Raw genomic sequence first — 8,267 nt, forward strand, 5'->3', positions numbered from 1 at the left:
ATCAGCGTTAAAAGAATTGTTCTGGTGCTTAAAAAGGGTTGCGGACTCTTCCCTAGTCCTGGTACGTTCCTTCAGCAAGAATTTCAATCAGCCAGGGCCTCTCTGCGCCCACGATCGGACCCGGTCTGCCCAATCTCACGCTTCTAGCGGGATCGGCGGCCGGGGAGTCACTGGCAGCCTGACGAGCGCGCTGCACGGCTGTCAGGGGAGAGGGCGGGGGCCCGGGGAGCGCTCACTGCGCGGCTCCGGGGGCTCGGCTGAGGCAGATGGCGGTGCGAGCGAGGTGGGACAGCGGCTCGCACCGCGGGACGGGAAACAGTACCTTTGTCTTTCTGCAGGGGTCGGGTGTAGGCCGGCTCGGCGGTTCACGTCGCGGTGTCTTCCTCCCGAGGTTGGAGCGAGCGGCGGCTCGGCTCTGGCTCGGAGGTTGGCGTTGCGGCGCGGGTCGGGCAGACGGCGACACACCTCAGGTCCTGGAAAAGGGGGGCAGAGCCCCGGGTAGCAGCGTGAGGCGCACACAAGCCTCTCAGGTCACAGCAGATACTTGGCTAAGTCCGTTCTTGCGGTGCTTCGCAGTTAGGCAGGCGGTAGGGACGGTGATTAGGCCAGCGAGGCTGGGCCTTTCGATGTCACCTGGTGCCGGCCAGTTAGCAGATGCGGTGCTCGGCGGGACGGGGTGCCAAGGGCCTCGTAGGAGGGGCGCAGGGATTCTCTCACAGCGCGCTCCTCTTTCCTTCAGCAGCTGTGTCGATCAGGCTGCGGGCTCACAGCAGCTCCTTCTTCCAGGGGGACAGGGTAGCGCCCACTGTTCCTGGGGCGCTGGTCAGGGGGCAAGTTCACAGCAAGCCCTTGGAGATCTTGGTAAAAGTTTTAGCACAAGGTGGATAAAAGCAAAGTCTTTCAGTCTTTCTTCTCCTGCTCTCCTTCAGCAGCAAGGCACCCACTACAGGCCAGTCTCTTGGGGTCAGAGTCAGTACTTCTCCTCGCAGCTTCCAGGGTCCTTCTCTTCCGGCAGAGCTTCTTCTTTGCGCAAACTGGATCTAATTTACAAGGAGCAGGGCTCCTACTTTTATACACAGTTTCTTTTGTTCTCACTGGCCAGGGGGGCCTCTGCATAACTGCTTCAGTCTCTGAGTACTTGTTGTGGGTACTTATGACTTCTGTATTCAGTGTGAGGGCAGGCACATCAGCCGCTCCCCAGGGGGGCGGAGCCGGCATTGAGAGGGCAGGAGTGGCCTGAGTACTTTGTTGACAAGCTTCGGTCCTTCCTGGGCCAGGTGCAGGCTGAGTCATCAGTCGCTCCCCAGGAGGGCGGAGCCAGCATTGTGGAGGCAGAGCACAGCCTGATGCATCATTCAGGGGAAACTCCCACCACCCATTAAGGGGCCCTCCTGCTAATCACTACCTGTCAACTCCCAGCCCTGTCACTCACACACACCAGACAGTCAGATCCACATCCAAGCAGATGCGGGCTGAAATGGTTAGGCAAGCAAATGCTAACTTTCTAAAAGTAGCATTTGCAAACACAGGATATTAAAATAAACTTTACTAAAAGAAGTATTTTATTATTCTGAGTTCAGGCATACTAAACACGAATTTCTACCATGTTCCCTGAGCCTGCTGGGATTATAGAGTGTAATAATTCCAGCAGCCCATCTGGCCTAGAAGGGAACAGGTAGCCTTACAATAGTGAAAAACGAATTTGGCAGTAATTCACTATTAGAACATGCCACACACATCAGGGCATGTTCTACCTTACACGACAATGCACCCTGCCCTCAGGCCTACTATAGGGGTGACTAATATGAAGTTAAGGGAAGGTTCAGGGGCTGGCAAGTGGGTGCACTTGCCCAGCTAGCATGACAGTACCAGACTGCACGCAGGTTCTGCAATGGTAGACCCTAGACACATTTTAAGGCTGCTTCTGTGGGTGGCGCAACCAGCGCTGCAGGCCACTAGCAGTATTGGCATTCACAAGCCCTGGCACTCCTAGGGCACTTTACTAGGGACTAACAGTAAATCCAATGAACCAATCATGGACATCAATCATATGTACACTTTACAGTAGGGAGCACTTGCACTGCGGCACGGGTTGGCCGTGGCGCAGCGCCCTGAGTAGCAGACACCATCAAAACATTGGAGGCACAACAGCAAAAAGTGGAAGGGAAACTCACGCCAAGGTGCCAGGTCTAACACCCTTCCTCTGCATGGCCCCCAGGTCTGTAGAGTCCTGCAGCTCCCACCATGGCCCTGGTACAGTCTCTTCCTCTGCAGGCCCCCCAGGTCTGTAGAGTCCTGCAGCTCCCACCATGGCCCTGGTACAGTCCTTACCTCTGCAGGACCCCCAGGTCTGTAGAGTCCTGTGGCTCCCATCGTGGCCCTGGTACAGTCCCTTCCTCTGCAGGGCCCCCAGGTCTGTAGAGTCCTGCAGCTCCGACCATGGCTCTGGTACAGTCCCTTCCTCTGCAGGGCCCCCAGGTCTTTAGAGTCCTGTGGCTTCCACATTGGCCCTGGTACAGTCCCTTCCTCTGCAGGGCCCCAGGTCTGTAGAGTCCTGCAGCTCCCACCATGGCCCTGGTACAGTCCCTTCCTCTGCAGGGCCCCCAGGTCTGTAGAGTCCGGTGGCTTCCACCATGGCCCTGGTACAGTCCCTTCCTCTGCAGGGCCCCCAGGTCTGTAGAGTCCTGTGGCTTCCACCACGGCCCTGGTACAGTCCCTTCCTCTGCAGGGCCCCAGGTCTGTAGAGTCCTGCAGCTCCCACCATGGCCATGGTACAGTCCCTTCCTCTGCAGGGCCCCCAGGTCTGTAGAGTCCTGTGGCTTTCACCATGGCCCTGGTACAGTTCTTACCTCTGCAGGACCCCCAGGTCTGTAGAGTCCTGCAGCTCCCACCATGTCCCTGGTACAGTCCCTTCCTCTGCAGGGCCCCAGGGCTGTAGAGTCCTGTGGCTTTCACCATGGCCCTGGTACAGTCCCTTCCTCTGCAGGGCCCCCAGGTCTGTAGAGTCCTGCAGCTCCCACCATGGCCCTGGTACAGTCCCTTCCTCTTCAGGCCCCCAGGTCTGTAGAGTCCTATGGCTCCCACCATGGCCCTGGTACAGTCCCTTCCTCTGCAGGGCCCCCAGGTCTGTAGAGTCCTGCAGCTCCCACCACGGCCCTGGTACAGTCCCTTCCTCTGCAGGGCCCCCAGGTCTGTAGAGTCCTGCAGCTCCCACCATGGCCCTGGAACAGTCCCTTCCTCTTCAGGGCCCCCAGTTCTGTAGAGTCCTGTGGCTCCCATCACGGCCCTGGTACAGTCCCTTCCTCTGCAGGGCCCCCAGGTCTGTAGAGTCCTGTGGCTTTCACCATGGCCCTGGTACAGTCCCTTCCTCTGCAGGGCCCCCAGGTCTGTAGAGTCCTGCAGCTCCCACCATGGCCATGATTCAGTCCTTACCTCTGCAGGGCCCCCAGGTCTGTAGAGTCCTGTGGCTTCCACCATGGCCCTGGTACAGTCCCCTCCTCTACAGGGCCCCAGGTCTGTAGAGTCCTGCAGCTCCCACCATGGCCCTGGTACAGTCCCTTCCTCTGCACGGCCCCAGGTCTGTAGAGTCCTGCAGCTCCCACCATGGCCCTGGTACAGTCCCTTCCTCTTCAGGGCCCCCAGGTCTGTAGAGTCCTGCAGCTCCCACCATTGCCTTGGTACAGTCCCTTCCTCTGCAGGGCCCCAGGTCTGTAGAGTTCTTTGGCTCCCATCGTGGCCCTGGTACAGTCCCTTCCTCTGCAGGGCCCCCAGGTCTGGAGCCCTGAAGCTCCCATCGTGGCCCTGGTACAGTCCCTTCCTCTGCACGGCCCCAGGTCTGTAGAGTCCTGCAGCTCCCACCATGGCCTTGGTACAGTCCCTTCTTCTGCAGGGCCCCAGGTCTGTAGAGTTCTTTGGCTCCCATCGTGGCCCTGGTACAGTCCCTTCCTCTGCAGGGCCCCCAGGTCTGTAGAGTCCTGCAGCTCCCACCTTGGACTTAGTACAGTCCCTTCCTCTGCAGGGCCCCCAGGTCTGTAGAGTCCTGCAGCTCCCACCAAGGCCCTGGTACAGTCCCTTCCTCTGCAGGGCCCCAGGTCTGTAGAGTCATGTGGCTCCCACCATGGCCCTGGTACAGTCCCTTCCTCTTCAGGGCCCCCAGGTCTGTAGAGTCCTGCAGCTCCCACCATGGCCCTGGTACAGTCCCTTCCTCTTCAGGGCCCCAGGTTTGTAGAGTCCTGTGGCTTCCACCATGGCCCTGGTAAAGTCCCTTCCTCTGCAGGGCCCCCAGGTCTGTAGAGTCCTGCAGCTCCCACCATGGCCCTGGTACAGTCCCTTCCTCTGCAGGGCCCCAGGTCTGTAGAGTCCTGCAGCTCCCACCATGGCCCTGGTACAGTCCCTTCCTCTTCAGGGCCCCAGGTCTGTAGAGTGCTGTGGCTTCCAGCATGGCCCTGGTACAGTCCCTTTGTCTGCAGGACCCCCAGGTCTGTAGAGTCCTGTGGCTTCCACCATGGCCCTGGTACAGTCCCTTCCTCTGCAGGGCCCCAGGTCTGTAGAGTCCTGCAGCTCCCACCATGGCCCTGGTACAGTCTCGTCCTCTTCAGGGCCCCAGGTCTGTAGAGTCCTGTGGCTTCCACCATTGCCCTGGTAAAGTCCCTTCTTCTGCAGGCCCCCCAGGTCTGTAGAGTCCTGCAGCTCCCACTATGGCCCTGGTACAGTCCCTTCCTCTTCAGGGCCCCAGGTCTGTAGAGTTCTGTGGCTTCCACCATGGCCCTGGTAAAGTCCCTTCCTCTGCAGGGCCCCCAGGTCTGTAGAGTCCTGTAGTTCCCACCATGGCCCTGGTACAGTCCCTTCCTCTGCAGGGCCCCCAGGTCTGTAGAGTCCTGCAGCTCCCACCATGGACTTAGTACTGTCCCTTCCTCTGCAGGGCCCCTGGTCTGTAGAGTCCTGCAGCTCCCACCATGGACTTAGTACTGTCCCTTCCTCTGCAGGGCCCCAGGTCTGTAGAATCCTGCAGCTCCCACCATTGCCCTGGTACAGTCCCTTCCTCTGCAGGGCCCCCAGGTCTGTAGAGTCCTGCAGCTCCCACCATGGCCCTGGTACATTCCCTTCCTCTGCAGGGCACCAGGTCTGTAGAGTCCTGCAGCTCCCACCATGGCCCTGGTACAGTCCCTTCCTCTTCAGGGTCCCAGGTCTGTAGAGTCCTGTGGCTTCCACCATGGCCCTGGTACAGTCCCCTCCTCTGCAGGGCCCCCAGGTCTGTAGAGTCCTGCAGCTCCCACCATGGCCCTGGTACAGTCTCGTCCTCTTCAGGGCCCCAGGTCTGTAGAGTCCTGTGGCTTCCACCATTGCCCTGGTAAAGTCCCTTCTTCTGCAGGCCCCCCAGGTCTGTAGAGTCCTGCAGCTCCCACTATGGCCCTGGTACAGTCCCTTCCTCTTCAGGGCCCCAGGTCTGTAGAGTTCTGTGGCTTCCACCATGGCCCTGGTAAAGTGCCTTCCTCTGCAGGGCCCCCAGGTCTGTAGAGTCCTGTAGTTCCCACCATGGCCCTGGTACAGTCCCTTCCTCTGCAGGGCCCCCAGGTCTGTAGAGTCCTGCAGCTCCCACCATGGACTTAGTACTGTCCCTTCCTCTGCAGGGCCCCTGGTCTGTAGAGTCCTGCAGCTCCCACCATGGACTTAGTACTGTCCCTTCCTCTGCAGGGCCCCAGGTCTGTAGAATCCTGCAGCTCCCACCATTGCCCTGGTACAGTCCCTTCCTCTGCAGGGCCCCCAGGTCTGTAGAGTCCTGCAGCTCCCACCATGGCCCTGGTACATTCCCTTCCTCTGCAGGGCACCAGGTCTGTAGAGTCCTGCAGCTCCCACCATGGCCCTGGTACAGTCCCTTCCTCTTCAGGGTCCCAGGTCTGTAGAGTCCTGTGGCTTCCACCATGGCCCTGGTACAGTCCCTTCCTCTGCAGGGCCCCCAGGTCTGTAGAGTCCTGTGGCTTCCACCATGGCCCTGGTACAGTCCCCTCCTCTGCAGGGCCCCCAGGTCTGTAGAGTCCTGCAGCTCCCACCATGGCCCTGGTACAGTCCCTTCTTCTGTAGGGCCCCCAGGTCTGTAGAGTCCTGTGGCTCCCACCATGGCCCTGGTACAGTCCCTTCCTCTGCAGGGCCCCAGGTCTGTAGAGTCCTATGGCTCCCACCATGGCCCTGGTACAGTCCCTTCCTCTTCAGGGCCCCCTGGTCTGTAAAGTCCTGTGGCTCCCATCGTGGCCCTGGTACAGTCCCTTCCTCTGCAGGGCCCCCAGGTCTGTAGAGTCCTGCAGCTCCCACCATGGCCCTGGTACAGTCCCTTCCTCTTCAGGGCCCCCTGGTCTGTAAAGTCCTGTGGCTCCCATCGTGGCCCTGGTACAGTCCCTTCCTCTGCAGGGCCCCCAGGTCTGTAGAGACCTGCATCTCACACCATGGCCCTGGTACAGTCCTTACCCCTGCAGGACCCCCAGGTCTGTAGAGTCCTGTGGGTCCCATCGTGGCCCTGGTACAGTCCCTTCCTCTGCAGGGCCCCCAGGTCTGTAGAGACCTGCAGCTTCCACCATGGACTTAGTACTGTCCCTTCCTCTGCAGGGCCCCTGGTCTGTAGAGTCCTGCAGCTCCCACCATGGACTTAGTACTGTCCCTTCCTCTGCAGGGCCCCAGGTCTGTAGAGTCCTGCAGCTCCCACCATGGCCCTGGTACAGACCCTTCCTCTGCATGGCCCCCAGGTCTGTAGAGTCCTGCAGCTCCCACCATGGCCCTGGTACAGTCTCTTCCTCTGCAGGCCCCCCAGGTCTGTAGAGCCTGCAGCTCCCACCATGGCCCTGGTACAGTCCTTACCTCTGCAGGACCCCCAGGTCTGTAGAGTCCTGTGGCTCCCATCGTGGCCCTGGTACATTCCCTTCCTCTGCAGGGCCCCCAGGTCTGTAGAGTCCTGCAGCTCCCACCATGGCCCTGGTACAGTCCTTACCTCTGCAGGACCCCCAGGTCTGTAGAGTCCTGTGGCTCCCATTGTGGCCCTGGTACAGTCCCTTCCTCTGCAGGCCCCCCAGGTCTGTAGAGTCCTGCAGCTCCGACCATGGCTCTGGTACAGTCCCTTCCTCTGCAGGGCCCCCAGGTCTTTAGAGTCCTGTGGCTTCCACCATGGCCCTGGTACAGTCCCTTCCTCTGCAGGGCCCCAGGTCTGTAGAGTCCTGCAGCTCCCACCATGGCCCTGGTACAGTCCCTTCCTCTGCAGGGCCCCCAGGTCTGTAGAGTCCTGTGGCTTCCACCATGGCCCTGGTACAGTCCCTTCCTCTGCAGGGCCCCCAGGTCTGTAGAGTCCTGTGGCTTCCACCACGGCCCTGGTACAGTCCCTTCCTCTGCAGGGCCCCAGGTCTGTAGAGTCCTGCAGCTCCCACCATGGCCCTGGTACAGTCCCTTCCTCTGCAGGGCCCCCAGGTCTGTAGAGTCCTGTGGCTTTCACCATGGCCCTGGTACAGTTCTTACCTCTGCAGGACCCCCAGGTCTGTAGAGTCCTGCAGCTCCCACCATGGCCCTGGTACAGTCCCTTCCTCTGCAGGGCCCCAGGGCTGTAGAGTCCTGTGGCTTTCACCATGGCCCTGGTACAGTCCCTTCCTCTGCAGGGCCCCCAGGTCTGTAGAGTCCTGCAGCTCCCACCATGGCCCTGGTACAGTCCCTTCCTCTGCAGGGCCCCCAGGTTTGTAGAGTCCTATGGCTCCCACCATGGCCCTGGTACAGTCCCTTCCTCTGCAGGGCCCCCAGGTCTGTAGAGTCCTGCAGCTCCCACCACGGCGCTGGTACAGTCCCTTCCTCTGCAGGGCCCCCAGGTCTGTAGAGTCCTGCAGCTCCCACCATGGCCCTGGAACAGTCCCTTCCTCTTCAGGGCCCCCAGTTCTGTAGAGTCCTGTGGCTCCCATCATGGCCCTGGTACAGTCCCTTCCTCTGCAGGGCCCCCAGGTCTGTAGAGTCCTGTGGCTTTCACCATGGCCCTGGTACAGTCCCTTCCTCTGCAGGGCCCCCAGGTCTGTAGAGTCCTGCAGCTCCCACCATGGCCATGATTCAGTCCTTAGCTCTGCAGGGCCCCCAGGTCTGTAGAGTCCTGTGGCTTCCACCATGGCCCTGGTACAGTCCCCTCCTCTACAGGGCCCCAGGTCTGTAGAGTCCTGCAGCTCCCACCATGGCCCTGGTACAGTCCCTTCCTCTGCACGGCCCCAGGTCTGTAGAGTCCTGGAGCTCCCACCATGGCCCTGGTACAG

Source organism: Lissotriton helveticus, chromosome 6, assembly GCF_964261635.1.
Source record: "Lissotriton helveticus chromosome 6, aLisHel1.1, whole genome shotgun sequence".
NCBI lineage: Eukaryota > Metazoa > Chordata > Amphibia > Caudata > Salamandridae > Lissotriton > Lissotriton helveticus.